The sequence below is a fragment of the Orycteropus afer genome, unplaced genomic scaffold (assembly GCF_000298275.1).
Source record: "Orycteropus afer afer isolate SDZICR_OR568_19922 unplaced genomic scaffold, OryAfe1.0 scaffold00343, whole genome shotgun sequence".
Taxonomy (NCBI): Eukaryota; Metazoa; Chordata; class Mammalia; order Tubulidentata; family Orycteropodidae; genus Orycteropus; species Orycteropus afer.
This window is the reverse complement of record NW_006921930.1, coordinates 2,488,784-2,505,339: the sequence shown is the minus strand read 5'-3', so window position 1 is coordinate 2,505,339 and position 16,556 is coordinate 2,488,784.

Below are 16,556 nucleotides of genomic sequence, written 5' to 3'. Positions count from 1 at the left end.
TGACTGCCTCTGTGAAAAGAGACAATGGAGAAGCTCAATATCATTAGTTAGAACAAGGCCAGGAGCTGACTGCAGAACAGACATTCATTGCTCACATGTAAGTTCAAGTTGAAGCAAAATAAAATGTAAACAATCTACAAGAGCCAAACTACAACCTTAACCCATATGAATTTAGACACCATCTCAGGAATAGATTTGATGCATTGATGACTCAATGATCAAAGACTAAATTAGTTCTGGGATGACATCAAGGATATCATATTTGAAGAAAGCAACAGGTCATTAAAAAATCAGAAAAGAAAGAAAACTTCAAAATGAGTATCAGAAGAGACTCTGAACCTTGCTCTTGACTTTAGCTAAAGCAAATGGAAGAAACGATGAAGTAAAAGAGCCAAAGAGGTTTCAAAGGGCAGCTTGAGAAGACAAAGGAAAGTACTATAATGAAATGTGCAAAGACCTGGAGTTAGAAAACCAAAAGAGAAGAACATGCTCAGCATTTCTCAAGCTGAAAGTACTAAAGAAAAAATTGGAGCCTCAAGTTGCAATACTGAAGGATTCTACAGGCAAAATATTGAACACCATAGGAAGCATTTAAAAAAAAAAAAAAAGAAAGAAAGAAAGGAAGGAAGGAAGAAGAAAGAATACACTGAGTCATTGTATCAAAAAGAATTGATTGATATTCAACCTTTTCAGGAAGTAGCATATGGTCAAGAACCAATGATATCGAAGGAAGAAGTCCAAGCTGCTATGAAAGCATTTGCAAAAAAAAAAACAAGGCTCTAGGAATTGATGGAAAACCAATCGAGATATTTCTACAGATGGATGCAATACTGGAAGTGCTCACTAATCTATGCCAAGAAATTTGGAAGACAGCTACCTGGCCAACCATCTAGAAGAAATACATATTTTACACATTCCAAAGAAAGGTGACCCAACAGGATGTAGAAATTATTGAACAATATCATTAACATTACATGCAAGTAAAACTTTGCTGAAGAAAATTTAAAAATGGTTGCAGCAGTACACTGACAGGGAACTGCCAGAAATTTAAGCCAGATTCAGAAAAGGATGTGGAACAAGGGATATCACTGCTGATGTCAGATGGATCTTGGCTGAAAGTAAAGTATACCAGAAAGATGTTTACTGTGTTTTATTGACAATGCAAAGGAATTTGACTGTGTGGATCATAACAAATTATGGATAACAATGTGAAGAATGGGAATTCCAGAACATTTAACTCTACTCATGTGAAACCTGTACATACATAAAGAGGCAGTCATATGTGTCATGGTTGTATCCTTTCACCATGTTATTGTTGTTGTTGACTGCCACCAAGTCATCCCCAACTCATAGCAACCTTATGCAAAGCAGAATGAAACAGCGCCTGGTCCTGAGCCAACTCCATGATTCTTGCTACATACACTTGAGCCCATTGCTGCTGCCACTGTGTCAACCCACCGCATTGAAGGCCTTCCCCTCTTTCATCAACCCTCCACCTTACGAAATATGACATCCTTCTCCAGGGAATGGTCCCTTCTGACAACATGACCAAAGGATGTGAGACAAAGTCTAGCCATTCTCACTTCCAAGGAGCATTCTGGCTGCACTTCCTCTAGGACAGACCTGTTAGTTCTTTTAGCAGTCCACGGTACTTTCAGCATTCTTTGCCAACACCACAGCTCAAAAGCATCAACTATTCTTCAGTCTTCCTTATTCATTGTCAAGCTCTCACATGCATATGAGGCTACTGAAAATACTATGGCTTATGGTCAGGAGCACCTTAGTCCTCAAGGAGACATCTTTGCTCTTCAGCACTTGAAAGAGGTCCTTTGCAGCCGATTTGCGCAGAGTTATATGTCATCTGATGTCCTGACTGCTGCTTCCATTGACATTGATTGTAGAACCAAGCCTTTCTCCATACTTACTCAATATGTATGCTGCACAAATAAGCCCAGAAGCTGGACCACATTAAGAAGAATGCAGCATTGAAACAGAAGGAAGACTTGTGAACAACCTGTGATATGCAGATGACAAAACCTTGCTTGATGAAAGCAAATAGGACTTGAAGACTTACTGATGAAAATCGAGAACTACAGCCTTTGGTATGGATTGCACCTCGACGTAAAGAAAACAAAAGTCCTCACAACTGGCTCAATAAGCAACATCAAGATAAACAGAGAAAAGACTGAAATAGCCAAGGATTCCATTTTACTTGAATCCACCATCAATGCCCACAGAAGAAGCAGTCAAGAAATCAAATGATGAATTGCAGTAGGTAAATCTGCTGCAAAAGATCTCTTTAAAATGTTAAAAAGACAAGTATCATTTTGAGGACTAAGGTGTTCCTGACCTGAGCCATAGTATTTTTAATCACTTCATATGCATGTGAAAGCTTGACAATATTTGAAAAAGGCAAACCGAAGAATTGATGCCTTTGAATTATGGTGTTGATAAAGAATAATGAATATACTATCAACTGCCAGAAGCATGAACAAATCTATCTTGGAAGAAGTACAGCCAGAATGCTCCTTAGAAGGGAGGATGACAAGACTTTGTCTCACGTATTGGACTTGGTGTTGGAAGGGACAAGTCTTTGGAGAAGGATGTCATGATTGGAAAAGTAGACGGTCAGCAGAAAAGAGGAAGACTCTCAGTGAGACGGACTGCCACTGTGGCTGCAACAGTGGAGCAAGCAAAGCAACAATTGTGAGGATGGTGCAGGACCGAGCAGTGTGTCATTCTGTTGTACATAGTGTTATAATGAGTTGGAACTGACTCAATGGAGCCTAAACGTTGTCAGACAGTAAAAAAGACCACATATCCCAATCTTCCTTGCATATATCAGTGACCATGTGACTAATTTCTGGCCACATGAAAGGTAAGTAGAAGTGTTGAATGGGACTTCCAGAAAGTTTCCTTGAAAATTAGGGATGTGCCCATCTCTTTTCCCTTCCTTCTTCCTGTTGCTTCAGACACACATGGGATGGCTGACATTCTATAACCCATCTTGGACCATAAGATGGCCTTGAGAACTGAAGCCATAGCAGCAGAACAGCTGAGAAAAAGATACCGAAGTCCTTTATTAGCCCTAGACTACCTCACTCCAGACTTCTTTAGGGGAAGGAAATATATTTATTTCTCCCTTTATTTAAGCTGAGATAATTTTGGATTTTCCTGTGATATGCAGCTAAACTTAATCCTCACTGGTATGTAAGTACAGAGATAGTGGTTTATTCAGCTTTGTGTTCACTGAAATATACAGCACAAAATCGCAATGGGCAGTCCAACTGAAAAAAAATATTTATTGAATGGAACCTCCAAAACTACTGGAAAGGCCCAGGAGTCCACATTGAGGTACACAGCGAAGTTCCCTCCAGTCTTCTTGCATACCTCTGATTAAACTCATTCATAATAAATTTTATAATTATTTCTTTTTCAACTTTCCTTGATTATAGGTTTCATATGGGGAAAATATTTAATTAAAAATTTTTATAAATAGTCTATATGATTAAAAATATTTTACTAGCTTTAAAAGAAAAAGATATGTTTTTTTCTCTTTTATTGAAAACATATACAACTTTCATTTTATTATTATGCATTACATGGGCTTAGGAAGGCAGGGGGGTTAACTGAAAAGCAGCTAGCATTTACAATATATCTTCTGTAAGAAAATAATTAATGTCAAATAGCAAAAAATATGGATGACAACATATTGTTTAATTGGTAAGTGAGGTTACCTGTAAATGTGTAAACTCTAAAAATCAGTACTGTAGTTTCCATATTTTCAGAACTGTGAAACCTTAGGACTTTCTTAATCATAATATATTAATTTTTTGACATTAAACACTTTCAATTATTAAGATTCCATCCTGTCTAAACCCTGATCATAGTTTTGGAATTCTTAAGTAAAAATAGTATTAAATGCTCAGTGAAATCCTATACATATTTTAGATTTCCGTGTTATGCAAGTGAAAGAAAAACTATTCAGTCATTTTATATAATGCTTAAAATATACATTGTTGAATGTTGTTCAAACTTCTGTACTTAAATAGAAGATATCCATGAACACACTATGTTTTTCTGCTCTTAAAAAAAATCATCTAGACACATCTATTTTCAAATTTTAACCAATATTACCTAGTCTAAGGAGCTCTGGTAGCATAGTGCCTAAAGACACTTGACTGCTAACCAGAAGGCTGGTGGTTCAAACCCACTGGCTACTCCTCGGAAGGAAGATGGGACAATCTACTTCCGTAGTGATACTGCCTGGGAAACCCAAGGAGGGGTCGCTATGAGTCGGGTCCTACTCGACGGCACATAACAACAACAACAACCTAGTCTAAGCTTCAACCAATAATTGTCATTAGTAATGATAGCAGTAGTCAATATGTATTGGGCAGCCACTACACATAAGCACCACATTTAGAGCTTTATATATCCCACAAATAGAATGCTGAAACTCAACAAGGCTATCAATGTGCCCCAAATTACACAGCTGAAGAATAGCAGAGCTATGATTTAAATGCAAGTAATTCTGACTCTGAATTCAGGGTTCTTTCCACCAGAATACACTGTGCTGCCTTCCTCTTAATGAACACCAAGAACAAACCAAACTCACCGCCATCAAGTCAATTCCAACTCAAAGTGACCCTCTTTGGGTTTCCAAGGCGGTAAATCTTTACAGAAGCAGATAGCACAATCTTCCATCCATGGTGTGGCTGGTGATGCCTTAGGCACTATGCTATCAGAGCTCCCTTAATAAATAAGAGGACCATGATTTCATTCTTTTTGTCATTACATTTGTCTTCTGGTAAATGTTAGCCGTATTGATGCCACAAAATTTGACCAGCCAGTTTCCCAGAGTCAAGAGAAACTTTAAGTCTTTCTAATATATGGATGGGAGCTCTGGTAGCATAGTGGCTAAGACACTTGCCTGCTAACCAGACGGCTGGCGGTTCAAACCCACCAGCCACTCCTCGGAAGGAAGGTTGGGCAATCCTACTTCCATAGTGATACTGCCTCGGAAACCCAAGGAGGGGTCGCTATGAGTCAGGGCTGACTCGACGGCACATAACAACAACAACAACAATATATGGGTAGTACAGTTAGTATTTCTATCTAAGTAAGCACCATAGCTTTTATAACCCAAATAGTAGGTGCTGTCTAATTAGATGGTAAATGGTAAATAAAAGTAGGTCATTATACAGAAATTGTTATTATCTCTCATTGAGCTTCCTAAGAACCAAGGCAACAAAGCAAATATTAAGGGCTTCATTATTTTCTTATATCATGACTTTGAGAAAAATATTGCTTTCAGGTACCAAATTCTAAAATACCTAGATCACAGGGTATATTATATTGTATATATGAAGAAACATAATTGAAAATGCCTTCAATATCAGTTTTACAGCAAAAAAAAAAAAAAAAACAGAAGAAATCTTATCTGCCTAATTTTCTGTCATGCCCCTGCAACATTGCCAGCAAGGCAACAGGAAAGTATAATTCAATAAAAATAAGTTTTTTGCAGGAGGAGCAAGTTAATATTTATAAATACTGTATGAATTAAATTTTCCTTTAGTTAACAGTTATACTACTTGTAGAAGATATAGAAATATCAGGTCAATTCAGTCAAGCTATGAAATACATAGTCGCCCAAATGTTTCACGTGATGACTACTAACTAAATTGCCTCAGTATTTCTCTAAATTGATCGTATATTTAGGAAGTGAGTCCTTTACAAAAAGTTTGTGTATTCAGTCCTTCCTCTGAGCTGAAAAAGCTTACCAGCTATGTCTACTTCTAAACACACATGAGAACAAAGAATTCCTTTCCCATCCTGCACTATTCTTCCCTTGTGTGGCTGATGCTCCTGTACATACAGGTACAAAACTCTTACGCCTACATGTCCATTGGTTCTTGCCACCTACTCCCTAGGCTATGATCCCAGAGGTAGGCAACTGTAAAGAAAGTCCAAGGGCTAAGCCACCTGAGTTGACCTATTGTGTTAAAAGTGTGTCCTCTACCCCACTTTCAGCAGCAGGTCATGGAAGGACACTGAAGACATCCTCATGTATGTTCATGCTAAGAGCTGCCTTTGAGCATTTTCTTTGTGAAGAAGGTCACTTTGACAGACACAATAGAGGAAATATTATGTAGTCCATTAAGAAATCACGTGAAACACAAAATTACACCAGGTCTCTCCTGAGGAAACTTAATTATTTAAAATTCATAGTTATTGTTACATATTCAAATATAATCAGCAGAAGGCTTATCTTGGATATATTGAGGCACAAAGGGAAAGCAAAGCATAGAAAATTGCTTACCTAGTTCACAAGGGTACTGAGAAACTTAATGCTTGTAAAGTACTTGGACTGAAGGCACAAAGCAATATCTTCTTACCATGACACTGAAACAGGTGTCCATATGGTCCTACCGTCCATGGATTGGACTTAGATGTGGTATGCATTTGACGATTATAATATTGGGTAATATGAATATGCCCTCCTTAGGGTGTTGTGTCCATGAATAAAGTTGTTTTTAATCTATAGGAGAATATGTTTCTCAGCTTGAAATAACTTATTTTTGTCATCAGTGGGTTATAACCCACTTAAGCTTACAGTATGCAAAACTGTCTTAGAGTCGAGTATCTGTCTAAAGAGGTTTCTTTAAAAAAAGAGAATGAAGCCTCCATTTGTACCACGTGACACTATCTTACCTGTTATCTAGACAGTGTTACCAGTTCAGATCCTTTACTGTTGGGTGAATTGAGTTTAAGGGTAGATAAAATAAAGCTATAATTACACTATGTAAACTGATCTGGAAAAAAAAAAAAATTAACAGGCAGTTTACCTACCATGACATTGTACACAGTACTTGTATAAATTCTGCTTAGTTTCATTTCAGATATAATATATAATTCATCCTCTGCATGAGTGTGCCTATTTTCAATTGGTTGATATGAATATGTCATTTCAATTGGAGCTTATTTGAAAGCATCAAAAAATCAAAAGTTTTTAAGCTTGTTATATTAAGTCTCAGATTGTAATAAAGTTGATTGAAGTAAGTAGAAAAGTCAAGTTTTTAGTACTACTTTTTGTTTTACAGTATCAAAAAGGAAAGCATTTGCAATACATTCAGGCTTTAACTTTTTCTGTTAAAATGTTCTGTTAAAATCTAAAAATTTAAGATAAAAAGTGTGTGGTGCTTACGAAATAGTTTCCCTAGTAAAATTATGTGCTATTCAAGTTTTTCCTTTCCACCTAAAATTTCTGTTCAACTCTTTCTGTTTGAACATTGAATATTTAGTAGCAATTGTCATCCCAGTGCCAAAGACACTGTCCTAAGAGTATAGCAGATGAATTTAGTTCTCCCTTTGAACAAAACATGTATTGATGTGGCCTCATATAGTTTATAAATAACTGATTGGAAACTTCCTTGACTCCTTAGTCTCACCCACTTTTGAAAAGTGGAAGTTAGAACTTTTAGGAAAGGTCATCCATGATCTTTGTACTGTAAGCTAAAGACAGATATAGAAACTCACATAGCTCTCACTTCAGCCATCAAAAAGAGACAAAAGACCAAGAAGATTGATGTCATCTATAGACTGTTCCATTTTCTTCAAAGGAAAAAATATGCAAGAGCTCAAAATGAGAAGACAGTCAATTCCTATTTCCAACATAGTAACCAACTGCAAAGGGTCTATTAAAAATCTTTTTAGAAAATTTATCACCAAAAATCCAATGAAATTTTTCCAAAGAAGTAGGAAAATTTGGAAAACAAGTTAGCACAATAATTAAAAGATAGATTTTAGCATAATATGCAACCACGTGAGGACAAATACTTGGAATTTTTAGCAAAAAGTGGCACCTTTTTCTAAAAGATTTATAACCTCCGTAAGCTAAGTGTTTGGAAAGTGCAATTCTCCTGTGGGGATTGGGGTAGGGAATGTTTTAATATCAAGAAAGTGAGCTAAAAATGGGAAGATTAAGAATGTGGAGGGGGAAAGGCACATTTCACCCCAAAACAATGGACCTGTATATGGTTTTCTGTGGGACCTAGGACAGGTCTAGTCATCACTATTGGTTACTGCTTTTTAAACCATCAACTGTAATGTCATTCTTATAAAATTTCTTTATAACAATGGGGTCTTTTTCCTGTTTTCCTCTCAGGTAATTCAACTTTATTATTTACTGTAGGTGGCCCATAACTTGTGAAATACTACATCCTTCCTATTTTCTCTATGTATTTCCTATAAAATAAAAAAAAAAAAAAAAAAAAAAACACTTCCATCAGGGCGATTCCAAATCATAGTGACCAGACAGAACAGAGTAAAACTGCGCCATAGGGTTTCCAAGGCTATAAATCTTTATGGAAGCAGACTGCCACATCTCTCTCCTACAGAGCATCTGGTGGGTTCACACGGCCAAACTTTCAGTTTCCAGACAAATGCTTTAACCACTGTACCACCAGGGCTCCTCTATTTCCTAGACTCAATTTTATTAAAAATCCAGTATTGTAGCTACGTAAATATACCAGGCTTGGCTAACCAGGTGGAACAATTGCATTACTAAAGAAGGTAGGTTTTAGAATTTATTGAGATTTTCAAATCATGGAAATGAGGATTGTTTTACTCCTGGAAGGAGCAATCACTGCAGTCCTTAGTAATTTGTTTAATGAAAATGAAGGCTTTCATCATTTAAAAATAAATAAACTGAGCTTGAAAGCTTACCACTTTCTTAAGCAAGAAAACAGATCACAATGATCTGGGAAATTTAAGAAAATTATTTAATATGACTATTTGATATTAACTTTCATTTTTTACAGAAATGCACTATTTATAATTTCATTTTTCTGTTTTTAATTTATAATTTTATAACTATTCCATAGGAATGTTGTACCATCTGGATACAAAACAAACAAAGCTATTTTTTTGTCAAATTACTCAATTAATATTGGTCCCACTGATAAAGAATCGATGGTGAAAAAGGAGATAAACTTCAGTATCTACCGATACTTCTGTTACATTCACCATCAATTATTTCAGTCTTCATTAATTAGTTATATGAGACAGAAACATGTGTTCTTCAAGGAGTTGGCCTCATTATAATTAGACAGGTACGGCTTCATAGGGATCTATTCAGTGTATTATACAACTTACATACAGGCTAGCTTGTAATAATTCCACTCTATTTATTTTAAGTTCACTATATTGTCAATCAGGAATCTCATTAATAGAAAAATGACTATGGAAGAGAGTTTTCTCAGAATAAAGTAGATCATCTTTCAAACAAAGAGAAATAAAAGAATCCTGGGAGAAAGTTTGGAATAAAAGGGCATCGAACATATTTTTGACCTTTTTCATGTGATTATAAACTTAGATGGATGCTAAGCAACTTTAAACTTAATAGCAGGTAATTTTTATTCAGCACTTAGAGTTAAGTTGGAGTCGTTGCTTCTCTCTCTCTCTCTCTCTCTCTCTCTCTCTATATATATATATATATACACACACACACACACATATATATACATATATGTGTGTGTGTGTGTATACATATATACTTACAACCAAACACACACTCAAGATGTAGGCAAATTAGTTTTCAATTGGTCTAAGCAGCCTTTTAGCTTCCAAAAACCTTCAATCTTGCTCCAATTACTAGTTAATATTAGAAATATTACTAACCACAAGTGTTAACTCAGTTAATAGAAAAGGCAACTATCATTTTAAAATGAGGGAGTAGTGTTTAAAGAAATATATATTTATAGCTATTTCTCAGGTTATCCTTTGGACTATACACTCCACCTATAGCTGTACTTAGAACTCTGTTGTGGTCAAAATCACAATGGTCCAGGCTCCACTATGAGACGTTATATCTTCCTGCACCAAAGAGAGAATGAAACCTTATCTAACAAACTGGGCTGTAAGTGATATCAGCCTCCTTGACTTAGGATACAACTTGACTGAATTGTTTTCTCTGCTGAGTATGATATACACTGAAAGATAAAATTGGTCACTTAGGAGAGGTAAAACTTTCAGAGTGCCTAACAGAAAACTTCTCAGAAATTCTGTGTGAGTTAAAATCCCCTTTTACAGTCTCCACAACCACTTATTAGCTGAAAGATTAAGATTATTTTTTCTAGACTAGTAGCTAATTTAAAGTGGTTTTTTTTTTTTTAATTTTTCCTCTTTTGTCCAATGACTTAAAAGATAAAATTGCCCGTTTAAAATTTATCAGCATTATTAGGCCTTTTTGACAGGAAAAAAAATTATAATAAACCTTCTTAATCTACTTTGACTTTATTAATATTTAGTATACAAAGAATTATGAGTCTACAATTGATCAGATAATTTATGTAAAAATTATCTATGCAACCATGTTGAAAACACATATATGCTGCCCTCAAAGAGAAAATGAAAACACAATCCAAATTTTTTACCAGAGTATACAAGTCTCTGCACATTCTGACTTTTGTCTTTGCAATTTCATTTCACGCTTTACTCCATCTCACCTCATAGAAGCCAGCCACACTGGTGTCTCAGCTCTGCAACTGTATCTAAGCCTCCTAGCTCCCTGGAATGCTCATCTTTCCTTTCTTTGAATGGTTGGTTACTTCTCATCTCTCAGAATGATGTCACCTTCCCAGAGAGACCTTTCCCAGAAATTTATCAAAAGTGGGAATCCTCTCTGTTAGTCTCTATTCCATCATCCTGTTTCTATCTGTCTTCACACCTCTCGTAATTTGTAATATTCTTTTTTTTTTATTATTTTTTTTTTTTATTAGGATTTGGGTGAAGATTTACAGAGTAAATTCACTTTTCATACAGCAGTTCACATATACTTTGTCTCATGTCATTGACCAAAATTTACAATGCAGCAGCTCCCCTCCCACTTCCTCCCCATAGTTACCTCCTCCCAGTGTCCATCCCTTCATACTCTTCGAGAGGCCCATTGTCTGCCAACCCTGTATATGATCTTGGATACACTCTCCATTTAGACATACATAATTGTTTAGCTCTTTTTATTGGCTTGCTTACTTTTCTTCTATCAGATTGCAAACTCCAAGAAAAAGTAATCAGAATGCTTGTCTATATAGAATCTTAAGTCGATATCATGTATTATCACTTGATAAATTCTCAATAAACACTTGTTCAGTGAATGCTCATAAAAGAAAACTTATTTCTTTATGTCGACATACCATTTTTTATAACTCATTATGAAGCAGTGGACTCCTTTATCACCCAAACAACTAAATCTTTCCAAAGCAATTCATCATTGTTGCAGATTAGCTTAAAATCTTTCAGGGACTCCCTATTACCAGTTATATGACATTCAAATTTCTTAAACTGATATGTAAGCTTCCAAAATTAGTTTCTACAACCCCACCCAGTGCTGGTTCTTTCTTTGCACTGCTTCCTCCTTCATGCTCTAACAATGGCAAACTGTGCTGAGCCTTAAATATTTGATGAATCAATGGCTGATGGTTCCCTGCGTACATTTATCAGTTTTTGTGGTATCAATTGAGGCTGGAGAATGAGACAAAGATCAGATCTAGAATTGCCTCCACATAACCTGTTAGAGATAAAGGTCTTTAAGGCAGTGGGAAGCTTTGGAAGGGCTCTGAGCTGGAGGAATGGCATAAGGTAAGGACTGCTTAGTGGGAGGTGTTGGTGGTTCAGAAGTAAAAATCTAGCACAAATGATTAATCACTTGACTGGTAACTTGACGGCAATCACCCAGGGGTTCTACAGGAGAAAGATCTGGTGATCTGTATCTACAAAAATTACAGTCAAGAAAATGCTATAGGAAAGTTGTACTGTGTAACACATGAAGTTGTTATGAATCAAAATCAACTCAAAGGCATCCAACAACAACAGCATGTGGAGACCCAGGTTTGATTTCTGGCCAATGCACATCATGCGCAGCTACGTAGTTATGATGCTGAACAGATTTCAGCAGAGCTTCTGGGCTAGGATGAAGCAGGAAGAAAGGCCTGGTGATCCACTTCTGAAAATCAGCCAATGAAAACTCTATAAATTACAAAGATTCCATCCTCAACTGATCATGGAGATGGCCCAGGACTGCAGCTTTTTCCTCCTTTGTGCGTGCATTCAGCATGAGTCATGATCCAACTCTATGGAGCTAACAAGGACTGACCAGAGGAAGATATTCTGAGCATCCTCCCTTCATTGACATATCTTAGAATGTCTTTTTGTGATCAGCTCTGATGGTGAGTTCACAGCCCTCCCTAGGGACAGGGGCAAAAAAAACAAAACAAAACAAAAATCACTGTCACTGAGTTAATTCCAACTCATAGGAACCCCCTTTGGGTTTCCAAGGAGATAAATCTTTAGAGAAGTAGATTTCCTAGCCTTCCTTCCACAGAGTGGCTGGTGGATTTGAACCACCAACCTTCTGATTAGCAGGCAAATGCCTCAGGCGCTATATTTCTGGTTGGTAGTATCTGCTTAAGTTGCATCTTTTACTACTTTCAGTTCTGTCTTTTATGGAGCACATAAGTTTTGAGTAACTTCCAAAGCCACCCAAGAAAAAATATATCAAGAAAGATTCTGTTTTACACTTCACTTCCCTCCACGTCCTTAGGGAGGAAGAAAGCCAGATTGGGTCTTGATCTTTCCAAATCATTTTTCTGTGAAGCACCACTGAACTTTCAATGATTTTCATCAAGGTATACTTTGTAAAGTAAAATAAACATAGGAACAAACAAACAAAAACCTCCTTATTTGGGTACAAGTAGTTCTGAACTTTGTTTAGTGAAGTGTTCTATACTAACATATTTGCAAATGTTTGTGTTGGTAATGGTTACATGCAATTGAGTAAGAAATACCAGAACAAATCTTGACTCAAGAATTCCTCATAAACAAAGTTTTCTTAGAGTCTTTTGATAATTTTTTTATAATAAATATGGATTAACTTAATCACAAATCTGCTTATTTGTCTCTGTGGTGAGGATTTTTACCTAGTGTTTAAGCTGCCTTTTTAACAGCTACAGTATTAAAACATCTTTGTGACTGAGTGTCATTTGAACCCGTATTACTCATTTGTCAAAATAACATAAGCTAATTTGACAGTGTAAGCACAGCCTGTGCAAAGAGGAAGGTACACTGTTCCTCAGAGATAACAGGCAGCTACGTGATGACTAGGCATTTACTTGACTTCTTTTTTCCCCCTAAATTCCTGTAACTTTCATAAAATCTGAATTGAAAAATCAGTACTTTCCAAAACTTCATGAAATAGTCTGCAGGTACTGACATACTGATAGCCAATGATCTGAGAAGAACAAAGTTAGCAGGTCAAAACTGATTGTATTTTGGAATATTTTAACATCTGGGGCTCAAGTGGATGTCATACTGGTAAACTTCAGCTCCTCACACCAAAACTCAGGAGAGAACGGGCATGAAAAAGAAAAGAGAGGCAATCACAAGTTTCCAAGAGCAGGCCAGGCACCATCTGGGCTATGTAGGAGGACTGGTGGGGGAAAGGAACATGACGGCATATGCTAGGAAAGTACAGATTGCAAAGAAAGGGTAGCACTCTTGTTTTTCAGACTAGTTACTACATTTATGTTGAAAAAGAGCACTCTAGTTCAAGGGAAAGAAAACACTCTGGTTTCCTGGTAGCTCCATTGCAATATTCTCTAACACTGAGTTGGGGGAGGAAAGAGTCTATCTCTGTAGCCCAAAAGGTATAAATAAATGTCCATGGGTGTAAATCTCTAACAAATGAGTAAGAGTCTTAAGGGGAGGGAAGATGTCTAAAATGTCCCCTGTACTCCTCATAGCAATGCAATGCTGGGCATGTAAGAGTGGCAGAGACGCTGTATTTGGGACTCAGAACATGTGGATTTAATTACCATCTGTATTTTTGTGAGAAAGTCAACCTCTCAGCCTAAGTCTTCAACTAAAAAAAAAAAAGGTGGGGGGTGTGGAATAATGCCAGTCCACCCTACTTTTTAGGATTTTTGTCAGAATTAAATAGGTTAATATACGTGAACATGCTACTTAAACCATAAAATCCTCCATAGCTGGAAGGTGATGATATTACCCTGGAACAGAAGGACAACAAATATTTTTGATACACTGGTTTCTTGATTAGGATTTATTCATGACTCACCACAGAAAGATACTATTCCATTTACTTTAGGGTTTCTCAACCTCACTACTATTGCCATTTTGGACTGGATAATCCTTTGTTGTGGAGGGCTAGTCTGTGAATGATAGGATGCTTAGAAACTAAATATTCCATACTTACACCCACTAGATGCCAGTAGCAGCCCCCTCCCCCTGAGTTAAAAAAAAAAAAATCACTGCCATCAAGTTGATTCTGACGCATAGTGACTCCACTGGGTTTCTTAAGCAGTAAATCTCTGCAGAAGTGGATTACCCCAACTTCCTTGCAGAGTGGCTGGTGGGTTTGAACTGCCACCCTTCTGGTTAGCAGTCAAATGCCTTAGATACTATATTAATAGAGGTCCTACCCCCAAGTTAGGACAACCAAAAATGTCTCTAGACATTATCATCTATCTGTCCTCTGGGAGGCAAAATCACCTTCCAGCTGAGGACCACTGATTCAATTTAAAGGAACCAAATCTAGCATATTCTGGAGAAGCTATGAGTTTTTTGGGTTTTTTTTTTCTAGCCCTAAACCATAAATTATAGCAAATAGTAGTTATCTATGCTTACTCTGTAGAAGCTCTGGTGGTATAGTGCCTAAGACATTTGACTGCTAACCAGAAGACTAGTGGTTCAAACCCACCAGCCACTCCTCGGAAGGAAGACTGGGCTATCTACTTTCATAGAGATCCCACTCTCAGAAACCCAAGGAGGGGTCATTATGAGTTGTATGGACTCCACGGCAGTGAGTTTGGTTTGTTGTTGTTGTTGTTGTTTATGCTTACTATGCATCAGAAACTGCAATGTTGTTGTTGTTGTGTGTCATCGATTTAATTCCGACTCCTAGTGACCCTTATATGACAGAGCAGAATTGCCCCATAGGGTTTTCTACCCTGTAAGCTTTATGAGACCAGATGGCCAGATCTTTTGTCCTATGAAGCCACTGGTGAGTGGAACCATCTGATAATTTGGTTACCAGCTGAGTTCTTTAACCATTGGGCCACCAGGGCTCCAACTATTTACATAATTAACTCATTTAATCCTACACCAGTAACAGGTTCAGTTAATCTTCATTTTACTGATGAAGACATTAAAGTGTAAAGGAAACTGGAAGGACTTACACGGCTTTAAAGCTAGGAGAAAGCAGAGTTGGTGTTTGGATCCTGCTCTGTAAGATTCCAAAGAATTTACTCTTACACACTTCTGCTGTACTTCTTCACAAAAGATAACCAAAGCAGGCCCATCTTCTCATAAACATAAGACAATACTTACCAAGGTAAAACTGACTTTGGACCTCAGAAAGATAAAGACTACAGCTATGTAAGGGCCCTAGCTGCTTGATACACATAATTTACATGCACCGTGAATCTAAGGCATAAAAAAATCGTGTGTCTCTAAAAGAAGACAGGCAGCAAGTCCCAATCTATTGATGCATAATCACTATCTGAATTCCATAGACACAAGTTTTTGTGGAGGAATTACATTATTTTTGTTTTTTTTCTTAGTTCAGTGATATGGTAAGAGATGAAGTTGTGCAAAAGTTAAGTGTAAAATCAGTAAAGGTAAGTTGATTAAAGTACATATTGCTATGCTCACCACATTTGAGTGGCCAATCACTTTCTATGAGATTAGTAAACTCAGGTTAAATGCTATTATTCATTAAGCTTCTATGTGGGTATGTTTGCCAGGTACTTAACAAAAAAGTTAATGCCAAATAATGTAACATCTAGGAGCTAGTTTCTTTCAAAATACAGAAGCTGCTGCTATTATTTCCAATTTACAGACCCCAGGGTATAGACAAGGGAAGGTTGGGAAATACGCATCAAAGCACAGAAGTCAAGAGAAAGCAAAATAAAACTTTAATCACAAAGTGATGTGTAACTGGGCTCATTCTCCATGTACTGTCAATCAATAATGCCCACTGAAAGAATAACCTAGGTAGCAAAGGTGTTTAGTTGCTTAACAAATTCATCATTAGTGGATGGTTTCTTCTCAGCTGACCACAGACGTGATTGTAACTGCCAGGTGACAAAAGGAAGGCTGACTTCATTTTCTTCCTTTAGCAGACTGCCCAAAACCAACTAAATTTCTGAACTAATACAGTTTGATGAATATATTTATATCCTCAAATAGTAACCTGTAATCATAATAATGTGCGGAGGACTTCTTTCTACTAATAATAAGGATAGAGCAGTGTTCCTACTAGAAGCAGAGGATCCAACACCTGTCCTATCAGACGTTCAGCTAGAGTGTATCCATGCAGGGCATGGTGATAATTTTGCTGTCAGCTTTCACAGTCAGGCACAAGCATTCTCAGTCAATCCATACATCACCACCCTTGCCCTCTGAGAGCTAATCCTTGGAACAGCACCTTGCACTGTGCTTGCCCCCAGAGGTGTTACATATACATCAGTTCTACAGTGCCA